This window comes from Mastomys coucha, unplaced genomic scaffold (genome assembly GCF_008632895.1).
Source record: "Mastomys coucha isolate ucsf_1 unplaced genomic scaffold, UCSF_Mcou_1 pScaffold15, whole genome shotgun sequence".
Lineage (NCBI taxonomy): Eukaryota > Metazoa > Chordata > Mammalia > Rodentia > Muridae > Mastomys > Mastomys coucha.
The window spans coordinates 87,870,433-87,884,974 of NW_022196897.1; positions in this window are offsets into that span (position 1 = coordinate 87,870,433).

Sequence of the window (14,542 nt, forward strand, 5' to 3'; positions counted from 1 at the left end):
CTCTCTCTCTCTCTCTCTCTCTCCTTCTCTCCTCACCTCCCCCTCTGTGTGTGTATGTGTGTGTGTGTATTGGGCAGTGACATGGAGGGAACGAGAATACAATGACTTTGAAATCATTTCCTCTGTCTTCCTGTTTCTGTTGGTTACCACAAGAACTAATCAAAACATCCAGAGAGACAAAGACAACTTATTTTCTGAGTGTAATAAAAATAAAGGAAGAGAGAAGAAAGAAGGAGAGGAAGAAAACAAAAGAAACAAAACATAAAATGACCTGGAGATGCTCAAGAGGAAACGGTACAATGCTTTGCTCCTTTTCCTGCCACCAGACTGGATGCTCCTCACTCCCACAGATCAGAATGCGCTCTTCTCTGTGGCCTTTCCTCTTTAGTGAGCCATGGGGTTGGGATAAATGATGGATCTCATGGTTGTATAGAATCTACAATCCTGCCTGGATGACACAGGAGTTTAGCCATCTTGGTTTTCTCCTTTCTAAAATGAGACATTCTTGCTTTCTCACAGGAGTATTCTGACTCAAATGAGATTATGGGATTATAAACAGTACAACATGTGAAATACTGGCTTCAGAATACAGTGGTTCTAATCAGTATTAAAAGCCCCACACCCAGCTGCATAGACAACTGTTGTACAATATACATTTTCATTCTATTTCATAGAGCATCATGCACACAGATGGCGTGTGTGTGTGTGTGTGTGTGTGTGTACACTTTGAACACTTGCCTGTGTGTGACTGTACAATGTACAGGCCTCACACTGGCATTGACCACAAGCTATTGCATTGTGGAAGAATCCGAGCCAATAGACACAGACAAGTGCCATGTTGTGTAAGAATCTGTAAGCAGGTATTATTGTTGTGCTTGTTTTTGTTTTTGAGATGGGCTCTCACTAAGTAGCCCAGGCTAGCCTTGAACTTAAGGATCCTCTTCCTTTAGCCTTCTGAATGCTTAGGTTGCAGATACTGCCATTGCCTTGGAGGCTTTCTATCAAGGGTGTGGCCCTAAGATGTTCCAGTTTACCATTCATTTACACTTTTACATTCCAGGAAGGAGAAATCTGATTGGTCCTCTTGGAGACAAAAATTCCAGCCTTTGATGAGTGGCAGAGCAGGTATTGTTAAGGGGGAGCTCTGCATGGGACAACCATTCCCCACGTCTCGCTCCCAACTATTTTGTGTTTTGTGATTTTCAAGAAAGTATAGCCTTGCATTCCTTTGAAAATAATAATGAAAGCTCGCTGACAGTGAATAAAGCAGGCAGAGCTAGACTGTAAGATCTCAACAAAAAGCATTTGGTTATCTTCTATGGGGAGTCAATAAAAATTGCAACCAAGCAGCATGATCCATCATTCATTTGCTGTGTACTATATGACAGAGTGACACATTGCCTTGGGTCTGAGTAAATGGCGATGGTGTTACCTCTGCCCTACTACAGCAACGAGTCTCATTTTTGTAGTTCCAGCAGTTAGCAGATCCAGCAGTTAGCAGATCCAGCATTTCCATACATTTGCTTGGTTCTGACTGACTGATTAATAAAGGCCACCATTTGAGACCTTGGTTTGGGCAAAGAAAAGTAAATAGGAGTAGCCATTTTTTTCTATAGCTAGCTGAGTTTCATATAGGTAAAGCATACAGAGAGTATGAAGAAGATTGCAGCGGGGGGACAAGGGCAGGCCAAGGAGAGCAAACATCCCATCACCCCCAGGGCAGCATGATTTAAGGATTGCCTGGAATAAGCTCAAAGGCAGACCGCATTTTCTCTGCTGCCTATTTGTGTTTCCCAGGAAAGAGGAGACCAGCCAGGGCTGGAGAGGTTGAAGAAGGAGTGAGAAACTAAGAAGTGGGAGCCCAGCCATCAGGGAGGGACTGGGGATGCTTTCACCCTTAGCAATGCCTCCTGGCAACGTCTGCCTACAGAGGACTTGCTTGGAGGCCTCCCCTTCTCAGCCATAGAGTCCTTTCCAGGGTCAGTAAATCCTGCTTCTGTCTATCCAACTCATTCCTTGTGTTTTGTTTTGTTTGAGGGTGTGTGTGTGTGAAATTGTGTTGCTGGCAAATGGTGAGAAACTCTGTGTGTGAGGGCAGAGGCATAGCTATCTCTGATAATTGGGATAGCTGACTGTCAATCAAATGTGTAGGGTTTACTACATGTAAAGCATCTGGTGGCTCCTTACAAGGACTTACAAGGATGAAGTTATGGCCCTTATGTACAGGAGAGAAAGTAAGACTCAGAGAACTTATGTGAATGCCTCAAGTTGTCACGGCTCTACAGAGGGACAACCAGGTGCCAACGTGGAGCAGGACATTTCCAGGCCATCCATACTAACTTCTGTTTTTTGGAAAGCCAGTGCACAATGACCCAAAATCTTGCATCTCTGTGACACATAGAACTGCAGTATTAAATCTTATAGACTGAGAATTAGGGTGTCCATCCTGTTTCCCTAAAAGCTGTAATAGTCCTGTGACAGCAATGTTGTGGTTTGGATCTGAAATGTCCCCCAAAGTCCATGTGCTGAGGGCTCTTAAGGGATGCCCTGGATCTTACTCATGGGATAGCCTGATGGTATGTTTATAACTGGATGAGATCCTGGGAGGTGGTGGGCGCTATGGAACAAAGTCTCACACTGGAGGAACTAGGTGACAGGGGTACACTCTTGTGGTCATTTTGTCTTCTCTTTCTCCATCTCTCCATCTCTTGTCTGTCGTCTTTCTGCTGCCATTGCTCCCAGCCACAGTATTTTGCCTCTCTAGGGCCCAGAAGCATGGAATCAAATGACTGTGGATTAAAACTTTTGAAACCAAGAGCAAAAATAAAGTGTTTCTCATCTAAGTTGATTTTCTCAAATATTCTGTCACTTGACAGAAAGCTGATTAAGAAGCATGCATATATATATACATATAAAAGCACACACACACACACACACACACACACACACACACACACACACATATATATATATATATATATATATATATATATATATATATATTTGTTTTTTCGAGACAGGGTTTCTCTGTGTAGCCCTAGCTGTCAGGGATTAAAGGTGTGCGCCACCACCGCCTGGCTTAAAAAGCATAATTTTAAGCTAAGCCTTTGAGTCTCTTCCTTTTTTTATTGCTAAATATAAATTTTTAGTTAATTTTTGGAGAATTTCCTATGTGAAGTCTATTGTTAACATGTGGTCAGGAGACCAAAGTACTGTGACTAGCCTACAGTCCATAACTATGCACTCAGAAAGGAGAGGAGGACTCTAAGACCTATATGGAAAAAATATATTCCTTCCTTCCACCTGGGCTGGCTCCTCCTTCTCTCCCTCTGTCTGCCTGTTTTTTAGATACTGAATTTACTAAGTAGCCAAGGATGTCCTTGAGCCCTCAGTATCCTGTATCTACCTCCCGAGTGCTGGGGTTACAGGAGCATGTTGCCATGTCCTGTTTAGTCGGTGCTGGGGACTGAGCCCCAGGCTTCATGCATGTTAGTGGAGGAGCATGCTGTTGAATGGCATCCTCAGCCCTAAAGTGTTTTCTTTCTTGCAGCCTCAGACTCAGGATGTCTTCTTCTCTGGAGGTACTAAAGCAGGACAGGAGGTCGACTGGCTTTATTAGAATTAAAAATCCTGTGAATTGTGTGCTTACTGCCTCTGGCCATGACGGGAATACAAATGGCATTGCTTCAGATGACACCATGCACTAATTAAAGTAGCAGAGACAGGAACAACAGAAATACAATGGCAACAAAATGGAGAGTCCTGGGCCTCGGCTCACTCCCCTAGCAGGACGGTTGAATTTAAATTTCCATTATTTTGAGTGAATGGGACCCGAAGGAATCATATAGGGATGGTATTTTATGTGATTTCAGGAAAGTCTCTCTTGTAGCAAGAGAGCTTTTTATGAAACTCTGCTGTGCATTGTTGAAAAATAAAAGTACCAAATACACACATTTCCAGAAAAAAAATCCAGGCAGATACATACCTAAATGCTAATAGTAGATTACAGGGGAAAGACACTTAAAGAGAAAGGACTTTTTTTCTTAAAAAAAAAAAGTATTTCTAGAGTTATTAAATTTTTTTATACATAATAATTTTTAAAAACATTTATTTATTTATTTTTAGATATTTTCTTTATATACATGTAAGTTTCTCCTTTCCCAGTTTCCCCTCCTAAAAACAAACAAACAAACAAACAAAAACAACAAGAACAAACCCCTGTTGCCTCCCCCCTCCCCATGCCTGCCACCCCACCCTCTCCCACTTATTGGCCCTGGCATTCCCCTACTGGGGCACAGAACCTTCACAGGGCCGAGGTCCTCTCCTCCTATTGATGATCAAATTGTAATCCTCTACTATACACATGCTGCCTGAACAATCAGACCCCTCCATGTGCGGTCCTTGGTTGGTGGTTGAGACCCTTTTTAAAAGCATATATCACTTATACATAATGAAATGTTTCATTGTGACATTTTCACACATTCACATGTATTTCAATCATACTTACTACCCTGGTACCCTCTCTTGCTCCTTTCTTACTCTTAGCAATCTTCTTCCTCTTGCCAACCAGCCCTCCTTCTAGGTGTAGGTGTGTATGTGCGCGCGCGCGTGCGTGCATGCGGCCTAATGAGTATTATCACAGTGTGGTTTGTGGGTGAGAATTTGTGGGTGAGAAACAGGAGTACCTTAGCAGTAGCTATACCACTGTAGAAAATGTCTTGCCCTCCACCATCAACCTTTAATTATATAAATCCCTAGATAGGGGCAGGCCCGTGAGCCTCTCCCTCTTCCGTGTCAGGGTGTTGATTAGCCTGATCTTGGAAGGATAGTGGCATTAGCTCTTTTTGAGAAGAGGTGATCAACTGATGGTTTGCCTCTGGAATGGTTTGTGCTTCACTGCCCTAGATCATCAGAAGAGAGAGGAGATGATGACTCTTAAGAGGCAGGATGGTGGGTGTAGCTCAAATGGTAGAGTGCTTGCCTAGATGCTGTGACCCCTCAGACCCCCAGCTCTGCACAAAGCCCACATGTGGCTCACATCTATCATCTTAGCATTCTGGAGATAGAAGTAGAAAGATCAGAAGTTCAAGGTCATTCTTGGCTGCAGATTGAGTTCAAGGGCAGCCTGAGAAACAGGAGAGCCTGTAAGAACTCCTGCTCCCACTACCATTCACAAAACATATTAAGAAGCTGCCCCACTGGAGGATGTGAGCCTCAGCAATAGCAGCATTGAGAAATGAAAGCAGAAGGTGTGAGCGTAAGTGATAGATGTGGGCCCCAGGTGTCACCTGAACTGACTTAGTGACTGCTGCTATGGTCTGAGAGTAGCCCACTGGCTGATTCTGGACCACAGAGGAACCAACAAAAAAAAAATCCAGGATTTGGCTATTTAGATACTGAAACAATAGTACAAGGGATTAGAATACTCACAGGAATTTCCTGTTTGGAGAAGAAAAAGGCTGAAGTCTGATGCCAGAGTGGGATCTGTCTCTGGAAAGGAGACGTCCCACCATTCTGATATCTTGTCAGAATTCCTTGAAGGAGAGAATGAAGCAGAGACAACAGTGACGGGATGGGCCATACCTTGACAAGGCCTGCTCAACTATGCATATCCTTTGCCCTCTATTTAAACCTGAGCCTCATGTTAGAACCTCAAAGATGGACCCAGGAAAGGGTGGGAGTCACTGGGCCTCTCTGATGCTCATTCCTGAGTGGCTACATTGAATAAATCTCTCTGATTTCACTATTACCTGTCTGTTTAACCAGCCTATGAGGGCAGGGCAAACCTAGTTTGAGTGGACTCTTAACAACTCTAGTAACGATCTCATTGGTTCCTCTCCAAACCCCAGATAGTAGATATTTATATTGTGTCAGCAATTATAACACAGTCACCTTCTTCAAATTCCCATTATTCTCGGAAGAGTCTAACACTGGGATTACCACTCTTTCACAGAGCTTTTCTGTTTCCAAGCCCTACCCTTGTGCAGTAGAGAGCTTCTAAAAAGCTCCAACAACAACAGCATCAAATCAAATACTATTGGTAACTGTTGTTGGGGTGGTGTAGCCCTGGAGAGAAGGATGGGTAACTGCTTTGGTGCCCACCACTTTGGCACTCACCTCAGACTCCCACAGTCTTCCAGAATCTCAGCCAGGGTTTGGGATTTCAGTAATATTTCCTCTGTCTGCTCAGAAGTTCCAGTGCCCCTGAAAAGCAGCCTACCTCCCACAGTCCTCAGGGAGAGCTTTTAACAAACAGAGGAGCAACGTTGACTCAGGCTTTGTTTGCTTGCATTTAATAAATGCAGGCTCTTAGCTTAATAGGCCAGTTATTGTGCATCATCAAAATGGCAAATTAATTGCTAAGGACTGTGCTTGAGATATACCAGAGGTGTAACCAAGTCAGCCGCTAGCTCCTAATGTGCACTATGCATTGTATTTCTGGCCAGTTGGTATTTAGCTCAAGTAACTATGTTGCTAAAATGGAGCCAGCTAAATGGAAGTGAAGAATGAGTGTCGGCAGGTGAGGAGGACTGGATCACTCAGCGCAGAGAGAGACTCACTTCATAGACACTCCCACCTGCCAGGAGGCCAGTGCCGGCTTAGGAAGCTTGGCTGGATTAACAATAGTTCATCATCCAGGGACAGAGCCAGTTATCATCCTTGCTTCAAGTACCTTCCCTTTGGTTATAAACTTACAGTCATGATGTCAGTGACAGCCATTGTTCTCTGTGCTCATGGTGTGACAGGTGCTTTGAGTGAGTAATCTCCAGTTCTGATTTGCAGAAGGGAAGCTGGCCTGGAATTGTCAAATAGTCTGCCCAAGGTCATGGATATGGGTTAACTGGCAGAGCAGGGTTTCAAGTGTAGAACATTGAGTACTACAGCCATCCTCTTTCCAGTTGCAGAGACCCTGAAGTCCTGAGCTTGGGAGTTTGGGGCAATACACAGGGAGGAGATGCCCTTGCCTTCTTGGATTACTGGCTGATAACCGAGCACTTTGTTTTACTCCCGTGTTAAGCCCTGGGCTTGCTCCACTATACTTCTCCTTATTTGCAGCTCCTCGTGGCTGCTGAGGAGAGGCAACCTGCCCTATGTTTGTGAATTCACTGCTTTATGCAACCCTGTGTATCCAGCAGAAGGGCTTAGCGTTACACTGATGAGAACGAATACATTCCCAAGGAGAAAACAAATAAGTCCTACCCTGTGTTCTGCATCCTCTGACCCAGCAGCCAGTGGAAAAACTCAGAGACGTGAACGGGACTACCTACCTGTTCCAGATGGCTGATGATGGGGCTGAGTGGCCAGGTCACATGGTTCAAACCAACCGGTGGGTAGAGCAGAGACTGTTGGGAAGCTGGCAGTCCATTTGTGCCACTCATTACATATTCTTGTTTGGCTTCTTAGGCCCAGTGATGATGAAAAGGATCTGTGATGTCATATGAAACGCTTTAGAGGCCCAGGACCAGTATAGGAAGAAACATTTCTAGAGTCCCCAGGATGGTCCCAGTGTTAGCACTGGAAGTCCTGTGTTTGGGAACTTCTTTTCCTTCGTTGGGGTGCCCACCTTCCAGAGAGTGTGTATCCTTTCCAAGTATCCATTGTGTGCCAGGGGTGGGAGAGCAGCAGAGGACAAAGGAAGGTCCCTGTGCTCCAGGGCCCATTTCAGCAATAGCAAATCATTCACTCAAGCACTAGAACTATGACTTCGAAGGAACCTGAACTTGGGTGTTGCTAGGAAGCTTGCTAATGAAACCAGGTGCTGGTCTTAAGGAAAGCTATGCAGTAGACGTCTGTTCTAGTCTAGGTGGTTAGAAAAGGCCTGGGTAGGCTTTTTTATGATTTGAATATGAAGTTCTCCATAACTTCCTGTGTTTGAACAGTTGGCCCTTAGCTGGGGGCACTCTTCTGGGGAGACTGTCCAACCTTTTGATCATGGGATCCAGCTGGCAGAAGCAGGGCTAAGGAGTAGAGTTGTGAGGGTTATGGGCCACCTCAGCTTCTGATCCTGAGGTCTCAGTTTTCTAATGATTGATAGGATGTAGCCAACAGTCTCAGCTACCTCGAGGAACATGACTTGTACAATGCCTTTCCCACCACACCGGGGCCATGTCCCCTGAACCCCATGCTAGAGAATATTCTTTCTCTTTTAAGCTGGGGGAGGGAGGGACCTCCATCATAGCAAAGAGAAATACAGTTAATGTTCATATCACACAGTCCCTCCCACTCTCATGGCCTTGAGTTGTGAAGTCTTTGTAAATGGACAGCTATCACACTTGCAGGAATGACCCCATCATGTACTGAATCATTTCAGTGGCTATGGTGAGGCCTCGCATGTGCCCAGTAAAAATTGTTCTCTTTATGGTCATCTTTTTAGCATTCAAGTACAAGAAGAAAATGGCTAAGCAAGCAGAAAAGTTCCGTATTCTTTGACCCATCCATCTTCTTGTATGATTTCTCATTGGGGAACTCGCTGGAGCTGCTCCTATCACCAATCAGGAGATGGATGGAGATGGGAAGTCAAGCGTTCTTCCCTTCATTGCCATCAGAAATCTTGTAGCATCTGACAGACCGAGACAGATTGCCTCTCACTCAGTCAGGCCTGCATTGCAGACAGGGACCAGCTTGAAGGCCCCAAGCTCTGTTTCAATGTTGTTATTGGCAACGTGATTGAAGGGAAGTCAGCGGCTGTCAGCTTGGCCTTCATGGGACTATTAGAGAGAGGCAAGTGATAAAATGTAGTTTGTTTTCAACAAGATTCCCTTTCTGTCCTCCATGATTAAATCCAAAACATACTATAAAAAATGGCTCCTTGTCCCTACTCTTAGGGCTCAGTAATTGTTAGATGTGAGTGAAGAGCTGAGCATTGATCTCCACTGAGGAATGTGATGTTGCTCTTGCTGAGGGTGATGTTTGTGGGAGACAATGCTTCGTCCCCAAGATGCACACAATAAATAAATCCTGTGAATATGTCATGTCATATAAACAAGGAAATGTCAGGTTGCAGATAGATTCAAGGAGGCCAACCAGCAGCTTTCAAAACAAGGAGAGTGGAGTCCCAGTGCTTGATAGGCAGAACCAGGTGGAGTTAAGGACAGCCTGTTCTACATAGCAAGCTCTAGGATAGCCAGTGATAACCTGTCTCAAAACATACAAACACTCCAGTAACAATACCCCCCAAATGGGCATGGTGGCATGATGCTAATCTCCATACTTGGAAGACACAGAAAGGAAGATTGCTAGCCAATTAGTGCAACTATGTGTGGGAGCACACAATGGCATCCACATTTTTGTCCATATAACATATGCCCACATTACCATATACATAAAATAAATAAGTAATAATAAACAAATAAAGCAAGGAGACTATCCCAGCTTATCCAGGAGGACCCAGTGGACCTTGCGGGGTAAGTAAAGAGAAAGGTAGAGAGATTTTAAAGTTGGGCTCCCTGGGAAAGTTTTTGTCACTACTTGTTTTTAAGATAGAAGGAGCTCATAAGCTAGGAAATGCGTGCAGCCTCTAGCAGGCGAAACCACAAAGGATACAGATGAATGGTTAGAGCCTTCAGGCTGGAGCCTGGCTGACACTCTCAGCTCAGCTCCAGAAAATGCAAAAAATATGGAAGAATGGGTCTGGGGAGCCAATGGGGAGATAGCTTAGTCAGTAAAGCACTTTGCTACACCTGCATGGGGACCTGGGTTCCATTCTTAGAACCCATGGAAAAAGGTCTGGGGTGGCTGCATAGTGCTAATCTCAGTTCTGGGGAGGCAGAGACAGGAGGACTCCTGTCACTTGCCCTGATGTCTTGTAGAAGGACGAGATCATCAGTTTGTTTCACTTCAAGCTACAAATTTGTGGCATTGGGTTTTAACAGTGATGTCAAACAAAAACTATATTTCGTTAGATTATTGACCACTTAAAAAAGTCAACGTTTTAAGTATCTTCATTTATGTAAGGCTTCAGAGCAAAAAATAGTGTTAGCATTAAAAAAAAAAAAATCTGGGGTTTATTGTTGGCTTGTTGAAACTGAGGAAGTGAGATCAATTTAGCCGTCCATCAAGGGATGAGTGGATAATGCAAAGCTGGTTCATATGTAGAATGGACTACATTTCAGCTGTAAAGAGAAGTCATAAAATTTGTAGGAAAATAGATGGACACAGAATGCAGAACGTTAAGTGAAGTCCTATAATTTCAGAAAGAAAAAACTTGTTCTCCCTCATATACAGATCCTAGCCTATATTATATATGTGTGTAATGTATATATGTAAACAGATGTACATGTGGGTCTAGCCTAACATGTGGAAAGAAGGGTAAGAGTGAACACATATTGAGTGATGAGGAAAATGGACACATATTGAGTGATGAGGAGAATGGACACATATTGAGTGATGAGGAAAATGGAATTCAGGAAATAGGTACATGACTCACTAAGGAGGATATAACGCTAATAGTTTTTCTATCTTTGTTATTGATTTTCCTTTTTTTTGTAGTGAATAATACATAAAAATATAATTGATAGTAAAAGTACAAAATCCAATGTGGTACTGCATAGTCTCAGAATGGCTATTCTAATGTATATCACTTCATTAAGATGTAGAGATTGGAACTAACTAATCTCACTGTGTATCTTTAAAATGAAGTTTAAATATATATTTTTATATTATGTAATATAAATATACTAATATAATATACATAATTAATATAGAAATATATTAAATTAAGTTTAAATATATGCTATATATGAATATATAATTATATATTTATGTTTATATTACAATATAAATGTATATTTAAACTTTATTGTTAAGAGACACATTGATATATATTATATATATAATATATATATATATATCTCACATACACACATAGATACACATACATACACACACATGTGCATGCTTCAGGGTGGGGATTTTTACCCTGTTCTTCCTATCCCATAGGAAACTCCTTGAAAGCTATTTTTTTCCAACCAGTACGAGTCATCTGGTTGAAGAGTCTGGAAAACATCACTGAGCATGCTGTCATGGACTTGTTCTATTTGCTGAAGATTTTGTGGACTAGTGATTTGGTCAGGACTTAGTTGATATCATCTGTCTCTGTGCCGTGTGGTCTTAGTTCAGTTCATGTGTTTGTGGTCAGTGGCTTGCCAATTGGGTGTAGGTTGATTCTGCACTATGGCACTCATAGGCCCAGCAGTAGCTAAGGTTTCAGCTAAGGCACTGTGGTATTTATCCCCGCGCCTTTTCCACTGGTATAACGGTTTAAACTTCCTCACTTGGTGGATGGGTTCCAGAGGAAGGATGCAGTAGACCCTTGAGTCAGCCTTGCCACGGAAGTTGAATAACACTATTTGATGCTTTCTGTCGGTCAAGGCAAGTCACAGGGCAACTGTGGTAAAGAACTTGGAAATACATTCCTTGATGTGAACATGAGTAAGTCCCCACAACAGGAGTGGGAAGAATTCGCAGTTAATGTTTTCAAGCTCCTTTTCTTTGGCTGGATGACCTGAAGCTGGTACATTTTCTTTCTTCTGTTCTGGCCTTTTTCCTATGGTGATGTCACTAGGGCTCAAGGTTTAACTCTGAAGGGGAGAACCTTGATATGTCCGGTTGTTGTGACCGTGGAGAGATTGCTGAGTGTAGTTCAGAGAGGAAGGACTGAGAAACTAATCAACAGTATAGATTAGTTCCCACTCACAGACGTTGCTAGCAGAAGAATGCTACCAGGGCCTTGGGTTCATTCCTGGATGCATTTACCCATTGCTTTATATCTTAGAGGAGAGAAAGCCATTAATAAGGAAAACCTCACACATCCAGCAAGAATGACTCGAAAGAGTTAGAGAAAGAAGCAACACCACCAGGCCAGAGGATTATTCTGAAAGCTACGTCACAATTTCTACCACAAGAGGAGGAGCTGGATGCACACCAGAAATGCTCTCATTATCCTTGTGGACCAACTCTACAAAGCCTAGCTATTAGAGTGCTTGACAAGCGCTGACGGAAGCATTCACTGCTCTTGCATTGACATTCTGCTTCGGTCTTCCTCTCCTGTCGCTGATTCTCGGACAACTCTCTGGAGATGGTGATGGGATGTGGCATCAGCTGGCATCTGAGTGTTCTGAGGTTGCAGTTCCTTCGACATCATCTTTTCCACAGGCAGTCAAAGGAGGATGCAGTACACACATGAATGGATAGACATGTTTTGAGTATTGTTGATACAGTTGATGGTGGGATACAGACATGAAGGCTATTGAGGATGGTGAGCCCAATTCAGTCGGTTTTTAATCCAGAAATACTTCTCTTCCCATGACAACAACAGGAAAACGAGAGCATTCTATATCAGCTCTTATTTTGCAGCATCCATAAAGATCATTCATCCTTCCCATGGCTACCAGAAGCCTTGGGATAAACTCAGCCATCAGAAAACATTGTACTTTGCAGACTGAAGTCAAGGCTGGACTTTGGTCTTCTGAATTTGTGGGTTCCTCACTTTGAAACTTTAGGAAGTTTTTTTCCTCTTCACTTTTTTCATCTCCATTTCTTCTGTAAAATGAGCGGATAATACTCATTACACGACACCTCAGAGGACTGTGTCACATGCATTTCTAATGTCTATACCTATCATGTTGCAGACACATATTGTGCTGGCCATATGGCATCAAGAACTGACTGAGAGGAGCTGTGATTCAAACCCTTACACAGGTTTCTGTAGTAGCTAGGTCGACCGAAAATATCTAGGCAGAAAGAGATGGGATCAAAGCTATGTGTTTTGAAGGATGTGTTTTTTTTCTACACGTGTTAAGGACAATAGTAAGAGACAGTATTAGACTAACAAGTGGCTTTCAAAGAGTTCTTTAAATTTTTTTAAGATTTATTTTATCTGTTATGGATGTTTTGCCCGCATGTATGTTTGTGTACCACATGAGTGCCTGGTGCTCAAATTGGTCAGAAAAAATGTTGGATCCCCTGGAACTAGAATGGTTGTGAACTACCACGTGGGTATTGGGAACTGAACCAGGATCCTCTGCAAGAGCAATAAGTGCTCTTAACCACTTGGTTATCTCTCCAAGCCCCTCAAAGAAGTCTTAAAGAAAAAAATTAGATCTGGTGTCAAAGCTATGGCTAGAGGTGACAGCCTTTGGTGATAGGAGGTGGAGGCAGAGCAAGATGGGCATAGGATCAGTCATACTATAAGAAGGTGATCCATACTGCTCGTGAGTGGTGCCATGGCCCACTCTACAGAGGCCCAGTGTTTGTTCCTATTGTCTGACCCCCCTGGTCTATCTCATTGACTTTATGAGTGTGGTTCTGTTGAATGCATCAGCTCTAAGATTTATCAATGTGTTCTAGCATGACAGGTATGTCAAAGGACAAAAAGCAAGAACCTGGCACACTCTTCTAGCCGAGCTCCTCTGGTGGCCAGTGAATAGCCAGGAAAAACAACATCTCAGCTTAGCTCCACCAGCCAAGGTCCCCAATGTCTCTCCAGCATGCTTTTTACCACCCAACGAAGCATTAGGGTAAGAAGGAACCAAAATTGTCTTTCCAAAAACCAATCCTTGTATTTCTGGCTCCCTTGTTATTACAGTGATGTCTCCTTAGGGACAGTGAGCCACATGCTGAGAGTAACTAACTGGCATCCTTGGAGCTATTCTGACTTTCTCTTTCCCAATAGGGTCAGGGAGGAATGAGGCTACTTGCCAAGAGAGTCAAGAAAACCCTTCTTTGTCTTGATCCTGTCTGTGACAGAGCCAAGGCAGGCCCAAGCTTTGCACATTACAGCTTAGATGTGCAAAAAGCCTGAAAAAAATTTCCTTTATTTTAATAATCATGTCCTGCTCTCTGAAGTACTACCTTTCCCACCCCAGGAGAGTAAAAAACATATGCAAGATGATGCTACTAAAAGAGAATATGCTTCCAGTTCAAAATTGTCCCTGTGGGTAAGTATGCTAATTGTCTGCTTTTTCTTGTAAGAGGTTGTTCTCCACTCTTTTGGGAGATGGTATCTCAGGTGGAGTATAGTGGAACTGGAGGCATCCTTGTCAGAAAGGGGAGAAGAATTTTGCCTCTCTGAGGTCCTTTGAGTCACTGTTCTCAGGGTGGGGGAGGCTTGTTCTATCCACACAGCCTTCCCTGCATCTGTGAGGGGGCTGGATATATGGTGAATCTTCTCCCAGGCAGTGCAATGTAAGCTCAGTCATCTCTCAGCTGACTCTAGCCATATTGGGATTATCTGCTGACAGTGGTTCATCAAGACAAGAACACATCCTGAAACAGCTCCCACTGCCTGGCCAGACCCCACTGTGGCCTCTGCTACAGAGTTTCTTGGTCTATGCTTGGTGAACCCTCATAGTCAGGCTTCTAACTTTCTCATTGTCACCTACTCTCTCTTTCTCTCTCTCTCTCTTACCCCCTCTCTCTCCCTATCTCTCTCTCAAACACACACACACACACACACACACACACACACACATACCCCACAAACAATTACACAGCATAGGAAGATCTCTTCATAGAGCAGGGCATGGTGGTAGATACCTTTATT